Source organism: Prionailurus viverrinus, chromosome A2 (assembly GCF_022837055.1).
Source record: "Prionailurus viverrinus isolate Anna chromosome A2, UM_Priviv_1.0, whole genome shotgun sequence".
Taxonomy (NCBI): domain Eukaryota; kingdom Metazoa; phylum Chordata; class Mammalia; order Carnivora; family Felidae; genus Prionailurus; species Prionailurus viverrinus.
This window is the reverse complement of record NC_062562.1, coordinates 54,044,893-54,065,249: the sequence shown is the minus strand read 5'-3', so window position 1 is coordinate 54,065,249 and position 20,357 is coordinate 54,044,893. Positions and strand designations below refer to the sequence as shown.

The following is a 20,357-nucleotide window of genomic DNA, read 5'->3' as shown; positions in this document are numbered from 1 at the left end:
GACAGCCACCCGATATCGATTTCCTGGTGGGACCACAGCCCAGGCCAGGCAGGAGCCTCTGCTGAGATCGAAGCCAGCGTGCAGGACCAGAGCCAGGGGGAGGGGGCCAGGGCTGAAAACTCCCAGGCCAGGGTGTCCTGGGGGACTGGGCTAAGCACCCTCCCTCCAGAATGGCAACATATGTGCCATGTTTCATGATGATGTTGATGTAACACAGGCAGCTGACATTTAATAAGCATTTAGAGAGTATCATTTACTATTCAACCTTAGTTATAATGATGTCCTGTTTTATAGACAAGGAAACTAAGACCCAGAGAGGCAGAGGTTCTGACCCATGGTGCTCAGGCTGGGATTCAAGCCTAAGTCTGTCTGATTGCAAAATCTGCCTGTTAACCACCACCAGATTGCCTCCCATTTATTACTTGGGTAAGTTTTTTTTGTTGGGCCTCAGTTTCCCTATCTGCAGAATGATCATGGAGGACTGGATTGGATGGCCTCAAAGGGCTCACTCTGCATTTTTGTCTGTAGTCAATTAACTCTCCTGGGGGCTTTTGGAATCAGCTGGGAAGGATGAGTAGGGGCCAATCTGTGAGTTGAGAAAGAACCTTGCTGCTCCTCAGACAGTTTGTCACACCCACCATGACCCAATCTAACATTTCTGAAGCCCTTACCATGTGTCAGGCACTGTTCTAAGAATATGAATCATTGTAATCCCCACCTCTCCCTAAGGTAGGCACTCTACAACTCCTATTTTCCAAATGAGGAAACGGAGGCTTAGAAAGGTCAAACAACTTGTCTGTCTAGATGCTGTGGGTGCCCCACCCAGGTCCCCCTTACTAGCTGATGCACCCATCCCTAGCTTCTGTGAATCTTCACTGCTAAAGAGCACAGCTTCCCCTTCTCCTGACAATTACCCTTGGCCAATGGGAGCTAGCCCATCCCCAAAGCCCTCAGGGACAACGCTCAAAAAGTGATTGTCTGAAGTATAGGTACAAAAGCCTGGCCCATTGCCACAAGGAACCTATTATGGGTTAAACCGTGTCCCCTAAAAAAGATATGTTAAAGTCCTAAACCCTAGTATCTCTGGATGTGACCTTATTTGGAAATAGGGTCACTGCAGATGTAATCAGTTAAATGAAGCCATCGTGGAACAGGGTACACTCAATCCAATACGATTCGTGTGCTTATAAGAAGGGGGAGAGAGACATGAGACTAAGACTCACAGGGAGATGGCCATGTGACAATGGAGTGATGCATCTACAAGCCCAGGAACGCCAAGGATTGCTGGCCACCAAGAGAAGCAAGAAGCAGCAAGGAAGGATCTCCTACACACACACACACACACACACATACACACACACACAAATTTCAGAGGGAGCATGCCTCTGCTGACACCTTGCTCCAGGACTTCTGGCCTCCAGAACTGTGAGACAATAAACTTCTGTTGCTTAAGCCACCCTGTTTGTGGCACTTGGTTACGGCTGCCCTAAGAAAGGAATACAGAGTGTCTGGGACACCCTTGACAAAAGATGGGACAACTCCATGGTGTTAGTCATGTTTCAGAGTGTCTCTCTCCCCTGGCCCAGGATGAGAGTGAAGTTAAACTGCTATCACCCCCACAGCTCTGCCCAACTTCTTCCTGTCCTAGTCTGCTCCCCTCAATCCCTTGTAGATTCCTCCTGAGAGCTCATTCTCAATAAACCATGTATCCAAGAACCCCCCACGCAGGCTCTGCTTCACGGAATCTAACATGATTCAAGGTCACCCAAATGGCAAGTGACAGATTTGGGATCTGCACCCAAGCAGTCTCACTGGAGAGCCAAAGCTTTAGAGAACCACAATGCTCTGCCTCTGAAAAGAACAGGGTAAGGTGCCTGGTGGCATTGCCATCTCTGATATGACCCCAGCCTTGAGAGGTGCCCACGCCTGGAACCTCCCTGCTTCTAGAAAGGGACTCTGGTTCTCTGTGGGGGGGGACCCTCTCTCTCACAGTGAGCTCGCACTTCCCGAAGCCTGACTCCACTTTCTAGCTCCTGGGGTAGGCACATAGCCTGGGCTTGGCCAATCAGAGCACCCCACCCCCCTCCCCACATAGTGATTGGCTTAGGGACAGGCACGTGACCCAAGACCATCCAATGAACTTCAACCTCAGTACTACCGTTGAACTGTCAGGAATAACTTCCTTTGCTCCCCTGACGCTGCACACTGGGCAGGAGCAAGCTTGGAAATGCTGGTGGCTTTCGTGCCACTAGATGGAAGCAGGGCTTGAATGTCTTTACATAAGACATTGTGAGTCTTATTGTAAAGACTCACAAGAGCACACACAATCTAGCCCTGATACTCTGTCTTCTTCTAGCTCCTCACCAGTTTTTCTCCAGCACGCTGCCCCCTGCTCCCACCTCGGCACCATTGTACCTGCTATTCTTCCAGCTAGACAGTCCCTGGAGAGCTTCATAGCTCGTTCCCTGTGTTTACTCCAGCCTCAGCTCAGATGTCACCACCTTAAAGAGGCCTTCCAAGCTAAAATAGCAGCTCCATCACTCACTATCCCCTTACCCAGCTTGATCTTTCATCACAAGGTTCTCTCATTGATGACACTATTTATTACCATGAATAAGACTTCTCGGTCCTAGCTTGGTTATCTTCATCCTGAATAATAAGCATGCATTGAGGACCTACTAGATACTGGGCCCTACTGATGGCCAGCGATATAATCATAGTCACAATACTTGTGTCCTTCCATTACTTTCACAACTGAAGTCTCTGGCCCTCTCCAATATGTATGCTCCCTTCTAAAAATAATCAAATTCAGATTAGAGAAGCTGCAATGTCCACGGAATAAAAGAAGGCCCTGTCTGGCTTTAGCTGAAAGGCCATGTGTTTGCAACTCCTGCCCAGGTTGCTCCCTGCAGGGAAGGGAATTCTCAGCTCTTCAGCAACTTCAATGTGCCAAGGTCTGTGCTGGGCCCTTCACACATGCCACAAGGACTGTGACACCCATTTCACAGCTGAGAAAACTGAGGTGCTAAATAGTGACAGGCTTTGCACAGAGTCACAGAATTAGGATGTGGTGAAGCCAGATTACTGCCCTGGTGGATCTTCACCTGAAGGACCTACTTTCCTGGGCTGTGAAATGGGAGGATAGACGTGCCAACTGTAAAGTCCTGTGCACACAATGGGTGTGATTTGACTCTAAGATTTAGGGAGAAGGATTGAGATGGCCCGGAGGTTTTGAGGATGGAGAGGCATAAGGCAGACATGGGGCTGTAGGATGTGGCAAGGGTGGGAGCCTCTCCCTGCTCATCCAGGAAAAGCTTCAGAAAGTCATAACCAGAGGGGCAGGCAGCAGTGGTAGGTGAGGGGTCTGGGCCAGCAGGATATGAGCAAGGGTGGGGTGGCTCCTGAGGAAATGAAAAAGCCCAGAGATGGAGCTGATGGTACGGAAATGAAAGGGTGATGCAGGGATCTTTGGGGATGTGACAGTCACCCACCAAGTGGTGGCGGGGCATTGACAGTCCCTGGGCACAGGTGGGCCTGTCCAAGTCCCTGGAAACAGACAGTGATACCATCATGCTCCTAAATCGTCTCTCACAGAGAGTAAAGGTTAGTTTCCGTCCCCATTGCTGTATCCAAACTCTCCCACATGAACACCACCATCTCACACCTTGAGGCCTTCCCCAACCTCCTAGCTGGCCTCCTGTCTCCTCTGCTCCCAACAGTCTGTTTTCTATAGGCACCAGAGTGGTCTAATAAAGGGTAAAACAGATCCTGTCACTCTGTGAAAACCTTCCCGTGATTTCTGGTTACCCTTAGAGTAACAGGCAGACTCCCACCAACCTGTTCCAGTCCTCTGTATGGCCTTTCCTTCTAGCTGGTATCTTCTTGTTGACTTGTTTGGTGGTAATTGTCTACCTTTCTTGGCAAGCTTCAGGACAAGGTTGGCTTTGGCACAGGCATAACCCCTGGCACATAGCAGGTTCTAATATTGGCTGACCACTCCTCTTGTAGTCTGTCTCTGGAAAGGCGCCTCTATCCTAACAACTGCTCAGGCAAAAACTTTGGGGTCATTCTTGGCTCCTTACTTTCTCACACCCAACGACCAATCCATCAGCAAATCCTACTGGCTCATCCTTCAAAATGTATTTAGAATTCTACCCTTTTCCCCACCATCACCCTGGTCCAGCCACCACTGCCTCCCACCCAGTCAACTGCAAGAGCCCCCCTCCCCCACTGGCCTCCCCGTTTCCACCCTTGTTCCCAATGATCTATTTTCTACCTGGCTGCCAGATAGTTCTTTTAAAGCTAAAGTCAGATCACACATCAGAGTAATGGCCAAAGTCCTTATGGTGGCTCATAAGGTCCTGCACTACTTGCCTCTGTCTCCACTGCTCCTTTGACCTGCCCTCCTATCATGCTCTCTTTGTTCTTCAAAAACAACAACCTCATTTCTGCCTCAGGGCCTTTGCACATGCTATTCTCTTTGCCTGGGATTCTCATGCGGGGATCTCTGCTCCGCTAGCTCCTCACCACCTTCACCACCTCTCTGCTCAAATGTTCTTCCCTCAGACCAAGCTGTATGGAATATCACACACACACACACACACACACACACACACACTCTCTCTCTCTCTCTCTCTCTCTCTCTCTCACACACACACACACACACCCTCCAATCACTCTTTCTTTACCTTTCTTTATTTTTCTTCATGGCTTTTAATCATCACTAGACTCATTACGTATTTAGCTGTCTCTTCGTTTTCATCCATCTCTCCCACCAGATTATGACCTCCAGGAAGGCAAAGACTTTATCTCTTTTGTTCATTGCTATGCCCTTAGCTTCTGGCACAGTGCCTCATACACGTAGATGGCACCAACAAGGTATTACATGAATGAGTTCAGGCTGCAGCTGTCTCGGTAAGGCACACTGGCGGTCTGGGCCAAGATGGAAGCTGTAGACATGGCTTCAAAGCAACCACTCACACATTCACATTTAGTAAGCAGAACAAAGAAATAAACAGAGAGCAAAAAGAAGCCTCATGCCTTTCCCCTCCCTGCCCCACAATTTCTGATATACCACCCTCAGGTGAGGGCCTGGTACAGAGAGCCGTCTTCTTTTTGTCTACCCCACACTCATTGTCCCATCTTCTGAGAAGACCACACCCTCCCCCAATATCAGTCCAGGGGGTTTGGGTGGACAGATCCACCCCTCATAACAGAGCCTGCCCATGACTCAGACCACGTCAATCAGAGTTGTAGGAGCTAGTCTCTGGGTGGGCATATGACACCGTCCAGGTCAATCAGAATCATCCCCAGGACATCTGGTGGAATTATTGCTAATGAAGGGAGTTTTCTCTTTGCCTGGTGGCAGCTAGGATGGTTTATAGAGGGTGTGCCCTGAGCTGTTGGTAGCCACTTGCCACTGGGAGAAGGGAGCTTACCTGGGAATAGAACCTCCAGAGAGAGGCAGATGTGCAATGACATCATTTGGGTTCCTAGATGCAGCCATGCCTGAAGGTTTCCTTTTCCTGGACTTTTTAGTTATGTGAGAGAATACTTTTCTTTTTCTTAAGTCAGTTTGTGATGGGTTTCTGTCACTTATCTTCATGAATCGTGAATAAAACAATAGCTTGAGGTATTTCAGAATTTCAGTCATTGTCATACTGCCTCGGGCCAGTCTACACCCCTGTACAAACTAATTCTTCCCTCCATGTCTTTGCTCAAGCCATGCCTCCCTCCTAGAGGGCCCTTCTTTACTGCCTGTGTTTAAAGGTCTGGCTCAAGAGTCTCCTTTTCTGGATGCCTTCTCTGATCACACACACTACGACGTCTCCCTCTCAGGGTCAAGCACAGTCCCCTGCCCCTCGTCCTCCACCTTCTCTCAGCTTCCTGCCCCTTCTCAGCTCCAAGCATCCCTAGGCCTCTCTGGCCTCCCAGGTCCTAGCAGAGGAACGGTCCTGGGCCTGACTCAGGTCAACTTTGTACCTCTGCTCCCCCCTGGTGGTAAAAATCAGGATTGCACTTAAACTTGTTGCCCTTCAAGTCAGGCTCCTGAGAGGGAGGAGCAAATGCCTACTCTCACCTGGGGTTGCCACGCACAGCGTCCCGTGCTTTTTATTGGCTAAATCTGGCAACCCTAACCCACCTTCTGGTATCCTTTTTATAGAAGCTTAGGTTTTTAAGACAGGTCTTTGGAGCTACTCAGGCTGAGCCCCGATGGGGATAGGAGATCTCTAAAGGGGGTGGCCACAACTTTGCCCAGCCAATCACAGCCACAAAAGAAAAAGGACTTATTTCTCAAAAGAGGCCAAAAATCTTGTTTTACATAAAATTTCCTGATTTCTACAGGTTGGCAACTAATTCAAAGTTCATATATCACTATGCAGGTCAAATAAAAACATGTCTGAGAGCCAGATTCCCCAGGAAAGCAACAGCCAGCCCTTGATCTCTGGGGCTACGTCTCCCATTTCATAGACCAAGAAAGTGAGGCCCAGATAAAGGAATGGGACCGCTTGGTCACAAGGCTGGTAAGTGGTATTTTGGGGCTGAACACCAGGTCTCTAGGATCCCAACCCAGTGCTTGAGTCTTTGCACAACACTCTGAAGCTTCTTCCGCTTCCATTTTCTACAGAGCAAATTCCCGCTGAGGCTTCACCCTCCGGCTTCTCTGTGTCCCCCAGCCCAGAAGCCAGGCCCTCCTCCTCTCCAGAATTAGTTCTTCATCTCAGTTGGCCCCTCACCGTCATCTTCCTCAATGCATTCCCCTCCTCAGGCTCCTCCTTGCAGTCCCACAACAGACTCAGGCCTCCTCAATTCTAAAATCAGCCTCCCCCGAAATCTCCCTTGCTCACAATTGTTAGCAATTTGGGCTCATAGTAGCTCATGGCTTAGGGGCAGAGAAAAGTTGCTGTAATTGAGCAACCCAGGGAACTCTGGAGGCACCAAAAAGGGAGCAGGGAATCAGGGAAGGCTTCCTGGAGGAGGGGGTATTTAGTGTTGGAGATGCCTAGGGATGCGTAGTGTTGGAGAAAGAACAGATGTTTCCAAGGTGAAGAGAGGGATGGGGGTTGGTGTGGGAAAAATAGAGGAGAAAGAGGGGCAAAGTCAGTGTGAGTAGTGACGTGTCTATACTGGGAGGGGGTTATGGGTTGAATTGTGTCCCCCACCCCAAATTCATATGTTGCAGTCCTAATCCCCAGTACCTCAGAATGTGATCTGATTGGGAAGTAAGGTCATTGCAGGTGTAATTAGTAGAGATGAGGTCATGCTGGAGTAGGGCGGGCCCCTAATCCAGTATAACTGGGGTCTTGACAAAGAGGGGAAATTTGAACATAGACACACGCCTATAGATAGGACGCCATGTAAAGAGGAGGTAGAGATTGGAGTGATGTTTCTATATACCAAGGAACACCAAAGATTGCCAGCAAACCACCAGAAGCTAAGAGAGAGGCCTGGAACATGTCCTTTCCTCATGGAAGGAACCAACTCTGCCAACACCTCAACCTGAGACCTCCAGCCTCCAGATCTGTGAGGGAATAAATCTGTGTTGTTTAAACCACTCAGTCTGTGGTACTTCGTTACAGCAGTCCCGGCTGCACCGGGAACTCGAAGTCCAGGTTTGCATTTGGGATAACTGACGTCTCCAAGTTCTACACCAGAACATGGTAGCGTGGGGAAAGTCAGCCCCTGGCTTGTTGCCCATCCGCTTCCTCTTTCCAACCCCTGGCTTCATCCTAGACTGCTCACATATGAACGCCTGCACTTGGCCACCCCTCACATTTAGAGGTGCACACACCAGAGGCACAATCTGCCCTGGGGAGCATGACCTGGGGAAGCAGCCTGCACAGGCCCTGGAACACTGGGACAGAGATTGTCAGATCCTGAATATCTGTGGTATGATCTAGAGGGGAATGGGGTATGTACTCCGGGAGGGCACGTCCCCTTGGCCCTGCAAACTCCCTGCCCCGTGGGGAGAGGAGCACCCAGCATGGGTTCCAGTGTGGAGCCTTCTAAGGCACAAGGCACAGGTGTAAAAGCAGGACAGGGGAAACCATCGGGTCAGGATGACTGGGTGGGATTGAGGCAGAGTTTCCAAGCACAGTGAGCCCTGATTGTGAAGATAAGCATACGTCAAATCAAAAAGACTGAACATGCCAAGTGTTGGCAAGAACATGAAGCCCCTGGAACCCTCCTAGGCTGCTAGAGGGAGTGCGAAATACAAACCACCGCCACTTTTCCTCTTTTCGTTTTACGCGAAAGGCAAGCCTACGCTCATTCTACTGCAGACGGACACCAAAGAGAAATGAGGACTTAGGGCTACCAAAGGCTTGCACAGAAAGTTTGTGACAGACTTCTTTATAATTGCCAAAAGCTGGAAGCGGCCCATTCTCCATCTACCTGTGAGCGAATAAGGAAGTTGCTATCAATTCATACAGCAGTAAGACCGTACAAGCAAATGGCATAAATGAAGCTCAGAATCACACTGGGCAAAAGAAGCCAGGGGCGTCCAAGTGGCTCAGCCAGTTAAGTGTCCGACTTCAGCTCAAGTCATACTATCACAGCTCATGAGTTAAAGCCCCGCATCGGGATCTTCCGTCTCCTTCTCTCTCTGCCCCTCCCCTGCTCTCTCTCTCTCTCTCTCTCTCTCTCTCTCCTCTCTCTCTCTCTCTCTCTCAAAAATAAATATAAAAAAATAAAGAAGCCAGAAATAAAGGACTATATGTTGTGTGATCCCATTCATGTGAAATTCCAGAAGGGTCCTAATTTACAGCAATAAAGGAAAGAATAGTGTTGGGGGAAAGGGGGTCAGAATTGACTGGGAGGGGACATGAGGGAACCTGCTGGGAGGCTGGAAATGGTCTAGAGCCTGATGTGGGTGGCACCTCAAGGGTAGATACAAATATAAAAATCCGCCATGCTATAGGGAAGGGGAGAGTGAGCTCAGACTGGGGATTCTAAAAGTCCAGGAGGCCACCCAGGTGGAAGCGCCCAGGAAGCACCTGGATAGATGGGTATGAAGCCCAGGAGAGAAGTCAGCGATGGGGAGAGGGATCTGGGCACCGTGTGCTCATCAGATGTCACAAACAGGCAGCCCATGGGCCAAACTTAGCATACAGACAGGTATCATTTGATCTGCACAATGTTTTCAAAAACTAAATTTAAACTAATTTTAAACAGTGGGAAATTTCACTTTAAAAATCCAATTTTCTAGCTTCCTTTGAATAATCAGACAATCGGGCAATGCTGGGATGCTTTCCCATTGATAAAAACCAAGTGGAGATAATTAACCAATTCATTGCTCTCCAGTGACACCTACCCCTCCAGGCGCCACCACTCTCTGTTGCCTCACAGCCCACCCACGTCAATCTGTAGGTGCACATTCGTGTATTCATCCATTCAACAAATCCTTACTGTCTTCCAAGCGCTGGTAAACGAAACACACAGGGATAGTGATCCCTGAGTCATAAAGCTTAGATTATGTGGGAGGAGACAAGACGATAAGCAAATAAGGAAAAGATGCCATGTAGGGGAGCCTGGCAGGCTCAGTCAGTTGAGCGTCCGACCCTTCATTTATGTTCAAGTCATGATCTCACCATTTATGAGACCGCTGACCCCTGACAGCTCAGAGCCTACTTAGGATTCTCTCTCTCCCTTCTCTCTCTCTCCCTCTCCCCCGCTCACACATGTGCGTGCACTCTCTCCCTCTTAAAATAAATAAACATTAAAGAAAAAAAGATACCATGTAGCAGCTGGCAGGCACAAGAGAAAAATAAAGCAGGAGAGGGGCACTGGGGTTGCCTGGGTGGAGATGAGCTCTTAGGTTTGGATACGGTGGTCAGACACAACCCCACTGAAGAGAGGACATTGAGCAAAGACCTGAAGGAGCTGAGCAAGCAAACAGTGTGGATATGGAAGGAAGAAAGTTCCAGGCAGAGGGAAAAGCTGTGCAAAGGCCCTGGGTGAGGGTACGCCTCACAAGTTAGAGGGGTAGTGAGGAGGCCAGCATGGAGGGAGGAATGAGGCGGGAGAGGGAGGAGATGACCATGAGCCAGCTCATATAGGGCTTTCAGGACTGCAGTAGGGGTTTGGCCTTTACTCTGGGGGAGGGGTGCCCACAGGAGGTGCTGAGCGGAGGCCTGAGGTGACCTGACTTAGGGTTTCACAGGATGCACTTTGTACTACATGAGGAGAAGACTCTACAGGGAGGAGTGAAGGGACAGCAGAAGCAAGGACCCCAAGGAGAGTCTTTTTTCCCCTTGTCCCCCCATCTTTTTAATTGTGCTAAAATATGCCTAACATAAAATTTCACATTTTCACCATTTTTAAGTGTACAGTCCCATTAAGTACATTCACCAAGCAGCCATCACCACTATTTCCGGAACTTTCATTACCCCAAGCAAAAACTCTGTACCCATTAAGCAATAACTCCTGCCCCTACTCCTTGGTAACCTCTAATTTGCTTGCTGTGTCTATGAATTTATCTATGATAGTTATTTCATAATAGTGGAATCATACAATATTTGTCCTTTTGTATCTGGCTTATTTTACTCAGTACGTTTTCAAGGTTCATCCATGCTGTAACGTGTATCAGCACTTTATTCTTTTTTATGGCTAATCGTCCACATTTTCTCCATGCATCTGTTAGTAGACATTTAGGTTGTTTCTATCTTTTTTTTTTTTAATATTTATTTATTTATTTATTTATTTATTTAAAATTATTTTTATTTTAAGGGTTTATCTGTTTGTCTGTTTTGAGAGAGACAGAGAGTGATCAGGGGAGGGACAGAGAGAGAGAGGGAGAGAGAGAGAATCCCAAGAAGGTCCCGTACTCAGCAAGGAGCCTGATGTAGGACTTGAAATGACAAAACTGAGATCCTGACCTGATCCTGACTGAGCCACCCAGGTGCTTCTATCTTTCAACTATTGTGAATAATGCTGCCATAAAGACTGATGTAGGTATCTCTTTGATTCCCTGTTTTCAATTCTTTCATTTATACCCAAAAGTGGAATTGTTGGATCACATGATAATTCTTTATTTAATGTTTTGAGGAACCACCGACCTGTCTTCCATAGTGGCTGCACCATTTTACATTCCCGCCAGCAGTGGATGAGGGTTCCAATTTTTCCACATCCTCCCCAGCTCATATTTTGTTGTTCTTGTTAGCTGGTGTTTGATAATAGCCACACTAGTGGGTGCGAAGCAGTGTCTCATTGTGCTTTTGATTCGTATTTCCCTCGTGACTAATGATGTTGAGTATCTCTTCATGTTCTTCTTGGACATTTGTGTATCTTTCATGGAGAAATCTCAGGGAGGAATCTTTTCCAGTTGAAAGATGATATTGCTCAGACCAGAGTAAGAACAGGAAACATAGTGTGAAGTGATCAGATTCCAGGTATCTTTTGAAGAGGAAGCAGACAGGGTTTGCGGCATGGGAGAAAGAGAAGTCGAGGACTTCTCCGAGTGGTGCCCATATTTTTTGCCTGAGCAGTTGCTGAGATGGGGAAGGCTTCAGCAGAGACAGTCTTCAAGGGAGGGAGAAGGGTTTGGTTGAATTGGGACAACCCTGGAAACTGAGGATTGAAGCCCAGAAAGGAATTTAGTACTTCAAGAAAGTGGGTAGAGGGATAAAAAGAGAGTTTCCTATATTTTGCCACTACACTGTTTTTTAAGGTCCTCTATGGACACAGCTTCACTGTATCAATTCCTGATCAATTCCTCTGCCCCAGTCCCATTCCTGGTTTGTCACCTGAGGGGTGATAGGGGCTGTTCCTGAAGCTGCAGATCCATCTATGGACAGTAGGTGGCACTGCAGGGCCAGAAATAGCCAGAACCCTGCTGGCTCAGTAGACTGTGGACCAGGGACCAAGAATTGGGAATTTTCAAATCACTGCATCATGTAAAAGTACAATTCTAGAATCTCAGCACCAGCAGATTCGAAGATTCAAGACAGAAAATGCCACACCTGAGCCTTGTGAAGGGGAAATCCCAGTGGGTAGCTGGTTCCAAGAGATATTTACTTCCGCGATATATACCTAAACACATTCAGTGCCAGTTAACGTTTATTCATTGAACACCTACCGACGTGTCACGTGTCACTCGCTGCGTTAGATGCTGTGGATTCAGGGGTGACACTTCGTTCCTGCCTCAGAGAAGTTTCAAGGAAAAAACAACAAACAAAAGGAATAATATGGATTGTATTGTCAAGGAAATACACAGGATTATGTGATGGAAAGATTAATTTAACTGTGGGAGAGAATTAAGGGAGGAGATGAGGTTTGGGTAAAGACCTGAAGGAGGAGGAACGCGGAAACCCTTTCCAGATAAGTAGCCCCAGGATTGAGAGGGGACCTCTCTCCAGGTTTCCGTGGTCACACAGCTGACCACTCCCAGTAGCACTATTTAAAGTCAGGTCTGTCCAGGGGCGCCTGGGTGGCGCAGTCGGTTAAGCGTCCGACTTCAGCCAGGTCACGATCTCGCGGTCCGTGAGTTCGAGCCCCGCGTCAGGCTCTGGGCTGATGGCTCAGAGCCTGGAGCCTGTTTCCGATTCTGTGTCTCCCTCTCTCTCTGCCCCTCCCCCGTTCATGCTCTGTCTCTCTCTGTCCCCCCCCCCAAAATAAATAAAATAAAACGTTGAAAAAAATAAAGTCAGGTCTGTCCAGGGGCGCCTGGGTGGCTCAGTCGGTTGAGCCGCCGACTTCGGATCAGGTCATGATCTCACAGTCCGTGAGTTCAAGCCCTGCGTCGGGCTCTGTGCTGACAGCTCAGAGCCTGCGGCCTGCTTCAGATTCTGTGTCTCCCTTTCTCTGGCCCTCCCCTGTTCATGCTATGTCTCTCTCTGTCTCAAAAATAAATAAACATTAAAAAAAATTTTTTTTTAAATAAAGTCAGGTCTGTCTGAACCTGAATGGTGCTCGCTAATAGCTGCTGGGAGGATTGGGTGAAGTAATATATGCAAAGCCCTATTATTCCTCAACTAGGAGTAGGGTTTTGTTGTTTGCTTTTTTTTTCTTTTTATTGAAGTATAGTTGACACACAATGTTACGTTAATTTCAGGCCTACAGCATAGTGATTCAGCCAAGTCCACAAGAAGCAGGGTTTTAAAAGCAACCTTCAGAAATCCCTGCCTTTCTTGTCTCATAGGCTTTGCAATGAGGCAAATGGGGAAAGTTTATTGCTGCCGATAAGATGTGCTCTCATTACTAAGATAGCAAACTTGGGGGCAAAGGTAGGTAAGCCGTAAACTCCAGGTTTCTTCAACTCTGAGAAGAAGACAAGGCCACAGCCTGGAGAGCAGTGCCAGAGAGCCCTCCCCTTCCCCCCAGGAGTGTGTGTGACAAGGGAACAGGAGGCCTGGGGTCCTTTGGGCCCAAAATAGGTGCTGGCACTGGGCGAGTGAACTTCTGACGTATGTGACCTAATATTCCCTGCATGGAGACACCTGCCCTCCACATCCTAGGGCAGAACCTGAGCTTTCTCTCCAAGCTGTGATTGACTACTCCTTTGCCTCTCCAGACTCGCAAATACACATGCACTCACACACCTACATACACATACACACTCATCTACATACATACTCAGACTCGTGCACTGATGCACATATATATGCTCATACTTTCCACACTCATTTACATCCACATACTCCAGCACTTAAACTCACTCACCCACATATGCACATATGCACAGTCACACACTCACTAAGATACACTTAAATCTGCTCACACACATATATTCAAACATTTACACACATTCCCACACTCATATACCCATATTCATTCATATGGATATTTATACACACAACACAGACATTCACACTCGTTGATGTAGTTGTATACACTGACTCACATACATTTAACATGCACTCATACACTTACACACACACTTGAATAGTCACACACCTCATGCACATTCACACTCACAACACTTACACATTCATTCACAAACCTATAGTGCATTCCCTTACATACATATATTTCACCCAGTCACATATGCATGCAAACATCTGTACACACACTCACACATGCTCATACTCAAACTCACATATTTACACACACAAACCTGTGCTCACATGCTCATTTACTTACTCAAACTCGCATACATTCACACAGTTCCGTATTTACATGCTCACACAAACATTTATACAGTCACATATTCACTAGAAGTCAGGGAGAGGACCCCCCCCCCCCAGTTGTCTAACCAATCAACAGCATCCAAAAAATATTTCCTTTGCATTCATTTCTGTGCCACCTGCATCATGGGTTTGCTGTGCTGATCAAATGATAAACTATCCAAGAAAAAGGGTCCTGGATTCTGCCAGGCTCTGTACTGGCTGTATCTCCCCTGGAACAGTGTCCTCCTTGGGGACGAGCACCTTCATTGACCATCTTGGTGGCCCTGAGAAAAACCCTGGGCTGAGAAGTTGGAGCAGGGGTCAGACCAACTAGAAATGGCCGCAGTGGTCACAGATCCCAGCCAAGGGCCAGGTGTGTGGTCTGATAGGTAAGAAGAGACAGGAACAGAGAAAATCATAAACAGAGTATCATAGAGAATCTTCAGACCACACTCTATGAAATCATTGTTTATCCCCCTTCAAGTGTTATAACTTTGTACAAATAGTTAATATCAAAAAAAATTTGTAATGTTTATTTTTGAGAGAAAGAGAGAGAGAATATGAGCAGGGGAGGGGCAGAGAGAGGGAGACACAGAATCCGAAGCAGGGTCCAGGCTCCGAGCTGTCAGCACAGAACCCAACACAGGGCTCCAACTTGTGAACCATGCAATTGTGACCTGTGTCACAGTCAGATGCCTAATTGACTGAGCCACCCAGGGACCCCAAATAATTAATATTTTTAGAGGGCTTATTTTTGGGGCCAGGGGCCACAGATCTGATGGCCCACAGACCATCACAATCTATACACTCTTTGGTTTGGGGTGTGCATTTAAAATTTTTGAATTTCAACGTCTTTGGAGGAAGGAGAGAACACTTGCAAAAGTGTGGAGAGGCGCCTGGGTGGCTCAGTCAGTTAAGCCTCTGACTCTGGATTTTGGCTCGGGTCTCACGGTTCATGGGATGGTTCTGAGATGGAGCCCCACATCTGATCTGTGCTGACAGCACAGAGCCTGCTTGGGATTCTCTCTCCCCCTCTCCCCCTGCCCTTCCCCTGCTTATGGAAGCACGCACACGTGCAAACACACACACACGATGTCTCTCTCTCTCTCTCTCTCTCCCTCTCTCTCTCTAAAAATAAATAAATAAACTGGAAAAAAACAATAAGTGTGGAGTAAAGACTTCTGAGAATCTGCTCGTCATAAGAGCCGTAAGTACACTGGTAAAAAATAGTCCCAATTAACTTTTTCAGTACTCTGGAAATTAATCAAAGACTTACAACAATCCAAGGAACATTTACTTAAAAAAAGAAAAAGAAAAAACACATCTCGAAACAGTGAGCTTTGTGACATTTTAACTTATCCTATTCCATTCCCCCTTCCATAGTTCTGCAATAGCCTTGAAAACGACCAGTTTTACGATCACAATAGCCATAAAAACTGGTTACTTATTAGTCACTGAAAAAGGAAGAAGGGTTTGGAGTTCACTAAAAAGCCCTAACTCCAAAGAGTTGTCATTGTTTGACTTATCTGGAAGTTCCTTAGGAATCCCCACTCGGAGAGTTTGTCTTTATCTGACCTGACCTGTCTGCCAGTCAGCGTGAACAGCTTTTTCTCTTAGAGGCATTTGTCAAAAACAATCAGCAACAACAGTTTAACATTGAAGCTGCCTGAGGCAGTGATAACAAATGGGCCCAACAAGAAATTGACAAAAAAATTTAAAAGAAAAGTTGGGAAATCAGATGCCTATAGAGAAATTTGAAAAGCTCCAACATAATCTTGGGGATCTAGGAGGCCATGCACACATGCAGGAGTGCGTACTTGCCCAGGAAATAACTGAGAAAGCCACTAATCTCTCACCTCTGGCTGACCTTTTGAGGTTCTGCTTAAGCAGGAAGTAGAGGCTAAGGTAGTGTAAACTGCCTGATGGAAGGTTAAAAGTATGCCCCCAACATATACAGATGATTTCACATCAGAAACCATGGAATCCAGAAGGCAGTGGGCTGACATGCTCAATGTGCTGAAAGAAAAAGACCAAGATTTCTATATCTAGCAAAACTATCCTTCAAAAGTGAAGTACATCAAGCAGAAGATACTCCTATGCCAATATTCACTGCAGTACTATTCACAATAGTCAAAGGGTGAAAACAATCCAAATGTCCATTGATGGATGAATGGATAAACAAAATGTGGTATACAATTACAATGGAATATTATTCAGCCATAAGAAGGAATGACGTTCTGATGCATGCTATGACACAGATGAACCTTGTAACATTATGCTGCATAAAATGAGCCAGATACAAAAGGACAAACCCTGTATACTTCCACTTATATAAGGTGCCTAGAGTAGTCAAATTCGTAGAGACAGAAAGGAGTTTAGAGGTTATGAGATGCTAGGAGGAGGGTATAATACAGAGTTATTACTTAACATTTACATGAAACAGTCCTTCAGTCTATAATGAAAGGATGCCAGACAGTAACTCAAATCCACATGAAGAAATAAAGAGTAAAGGTAACTACATAGGTAAACAGAAAAGATATCATCAATGTTTTTGTAACTCTTTTTTTCTTCTATGTAATTTAAAAGACAGTTGCATAAAACGACAATTATAAGGTCATTTGATGGCCTTGTCAGTGAGTCCTCTTGCTCGTCTATAGACCCCACCAGTTAAAACCAGAAATAGACAAGACTGCCTAACTCATGCTCTAAAACCCATCGTGCTTATTTCTTATCTCACTTTCCTGAGGCATTGACAAAGATGTTTTGCAATGACTGGAACATTCCAGCTGCCAGACCAGAAAAGCCCTGATAGCAACGGAATGTCTAGAAGCCCACATCCCCCATGTCCCCTTCCCTGACCACAATCATGTGCAAAACACGATCATGTGCTAAACACGTGCTGGCCCCCATCTGTGATCACACACTCTCTGGCCTGCTCCCTTGCATGTAACCACCCCACAAGCCCTCCTTGTAAATTCTAGGTGTCCATCTTGCCAGGCAGAGGTCAGTTGTTAAGGCTTGAGCCTGCCACCTCCCCCAGCTGCTGGCACTTGAAATAAATTTCTCCCTTTCTCTTTTCCAAGCCCTCGACTCTTGAGTTACTGGCTTCTCTTGCTATGAGTTTCTCCGAGTTTGTTCAGCAACGGTGTTGGCAAACCCAGCCAGGGGCTAGGCTCTTGATTGGTCCAGCCCCTTTGGGACTCCCCAGGGCAGAGCGGCTGGCCTCAGCAATGCGCCGGGGCTCACCCATTTGTTTCCTGAGTTAGTGGCCAGGATGGATAGATCACCCTTATAACAGGCTTATGATGTAGGAAGATGTAATTTGGACAATGGTAGGACAAAGAACAGGAGGGAACAGAACCATAGAGGAGTCTTGGGCACACATCCAGCCCACCCAGAGCCTGATCATGGCCCTGGCTCCCTATTCAATCACTGAACCTTATTACCCACTCTGGGGGATCCAGTGATGGGCAGGACAGACCCAGCTGCCCCTGCCTTTGCAGAGCTCTGCCCCACAGATGGGATGAGATGGAGTGACTCAGGGTCTGCTCACAGGGTGGGGCTAGAAGAGTTTTGTCAGGCTAGTGATAGGGACACAGTTTTAGGGCACTATCTCCCTTGTTTCTGTTCTTCTGCCTCTACCATTGACCTTCAAATTCTCTCTTTATTATGCAGAACAGCTCCTCTGGCCTTTTCTAACCAGACCTAGGAACTGGGTAGTTTGGGGGGTGGGAGTGCAGGGGCAGCTGGGGGCAGGGTGCTGAGGAAGGGAAGTTGTAAAAGAGTGGAGTGGGAAAGGGGAAGGTACCAGAATGAGAGTCCAAAACCCTCAACTCCTACCCCCAAGCCAGCTCTCCAGTCTGCTGCTTGTCTGGAGACACACAGACCTCTTCCCACCAAAAATTCGGGTGTGTAAACTGTTCTCCATCTCTCTACATGTGTAATTTTGTGCGTGTGTGTGGGCTGGTGTGTGTAACAGATTACTAAATTGCAGCTTTCCCCTGAGTTACCAAGATAAATAAGACATTCTAGATCAAGATGAAAATGTTCAAAGGAGATAAACAAAAACCTGTTATAGGCTCCTAAAAGATCTACCTGCATTGAGGATCTAATTATTAAAGAAATTTGTGAGACCTTCTTTTGAGAAAATAGGACTTTGGCTCTCCCTGCCCTCAGCCCCACCCCACACAGGGGGAGCACTGAGGTGTTTTCCCGGAGGCCAGGAGATGGGTCACAAGGGGACTATTTGGGAGCTAAGTATGGGCTCCTTATAGGGTGGAGGCACTGGGCCTGGTCTCTGATCTCAGCAATCTAAAGGATCAGAGAAAGGAGCCTCTGAGGGATGGCTGAGCAGGAAGTCTCACTGCCACAGGCTGTCAGAGGAAGGAGCAAACCAGAGGATTCTCCACAGATGAGTGATGTGACATCTGACAGAGACTCAGTGTGGTTTGTGCCCCAGGTTGTGGGGAGGGAAGAATAAAAACAGAAGCTGAGGAGAATTGCCAGGAGGAGGTTAAGTGCGTTGCTCCCATCAAAAAGGTAAAATGGAAGGGTGCCTGGGTGGCTCAGTGGTTCAGCGTCAGACTTCAGCTCAGATCATGATCTCACGGTTTGTGAATTCGAGCCCTGCATTGGGCTTGCTGCTGTCAGTGCAGAGCCTGCTTTGGATCCTCTGTCTGTTTCTCTCGGTCCCTCCTCCGCTTACACACGCGCTCTCTGTCTCTCTCTCAAAAATAAATAAATTAAAAAATAAATAAATTTTAAAAAAAGTAACATCACTCATCATCAGGGAAATACAAATCAAAACCACAATGAGATACCACCTCACACCTGTCAGAATGGCTAACATTAACAACTCAGGCAACAACGAATGTTGGCGAGGATGCAGAGAAAGAGGATCCCTTTTGCATTGCTGGTGGGAATGCAAACTGGGGCCGCCACTCCGGAAAACAGTATGGAGCTTCCTCAAAAAGTTAAAAACAGAACTACCCTACGACCCAGCAATTGCACTATTAGGTATTTATCCAAGGGATACAGGTGTGCTATTTCAAAGGGGCACATGCACCCCCATGTTTATAGCAGCACTATCAACAATAACCAAAGTATGGAAAGAGCCCAAATGTCCATTGATGGATGAATGGATAAATAAGATGTGGCATATATATATATATATATATACACACACACACACACAATGGAGTATTACTCAGCGATCAAAAAGAATGAAATCTTGCCATTTACAACCACGTGGATGGAACTAGAGGGTATTATGCTAAGCAAAATTAGAGAAAGACAAATATCATATGATTTCACTCATATGAGGACTTTAAGACACAGAACAGATGAACACAAGGGAAGGGAAGCAAAAATAATATAAAAACAGAGAAGGGGACGAAACAAAAGAGACTCATATATGGAGAACAAACAGAGGGTTACTGGAGGGGTTGTGGGAGGGCGGGTGGGCTAAGTGGGTAAGGGCCATTAAGGAATCTACTCCTGAAATCATTGCTGCACTATATGCTAACTAACTTGGATGTAAACTTAAAAAAAAAAAAAAAAAAAAAAGGTAAAATGTAATGTTCTCAAAGCTCCCCAGAATCTATGAAAACACCCCCTGAGAGGGATCAGCTTTATGCACAGGTCAGCATAAACCCATCCTGTAGCAGTATCAACTGAGTAATGACTTTCCTGCTCCACCCGGCCACACCCCCCCCCACCCCCACACGCCATGGGTTAGAAACCACCTGACCAAGATGGATGAGGAGGCTTTAAGGTGGGAAAAAGAGAAAGAAGGATTTACCTACCTTCTAGTAAAAGAAGAGGCCATCTGTAACTTTTCAAAAAGTTGGAACCTTTGACTATTCCCCAGGCTGAACATTCAAACTTGTGAACTGAGACTGTGTTTAAGAACTTGCAATGAGGGGCGCCTGGGTGGCGCAGTCGGTTAAGCGTCCGACTTCAGCCAGGTCACGATCTCGCGGTCCGTGAGTTCGAGCCCCGCGTCAGGCTCTGGGCTGATGGCTCAGAGCCTGGAGCCTGTTTCCGATTCTGTGTCTCCCTCTCTCTCTGCCCCTCCCCCGTTCATGCTCTGTCTCTCTCTGTCCCAAAAATAAATAAACGTTGAAAAAAAAAAAAAGAACTTGCAATGAATATAGAGTTTTTGTTTTGGGTGTGTATGTGTGTGTGTTTGAACTTGGTGTATTTGTCAGGGTTCCCCAGAGAAACAGAAGCAACAGGAGATCGGTATGTATA

The 20,357-nt window shown here is 46.9% G+C and overlaps 1 protein-coding gene across 1 annotated transcript in view; it reads right to left on the bottom strand.

Annotated features, from left to right (window-relative positions):
- TRH (thyrotropin releasing hormone) overlaps positions 1-20,113 on the bottom strand; it is a 46,128-nt gene extending 26,015 nt beyond the window's left edge. The window contains exon 1 of the mRNA XM_047838560.1: positions 19,910-20,113. The gene's annotated coding sequence lies outside the window, so the exon portion shown is untranslated. The remainder of the gene's footprint in view (positions 1-19,909) is intronic.
- Positions 20,114-20,357: the final 244 nt, after the last annotated feature.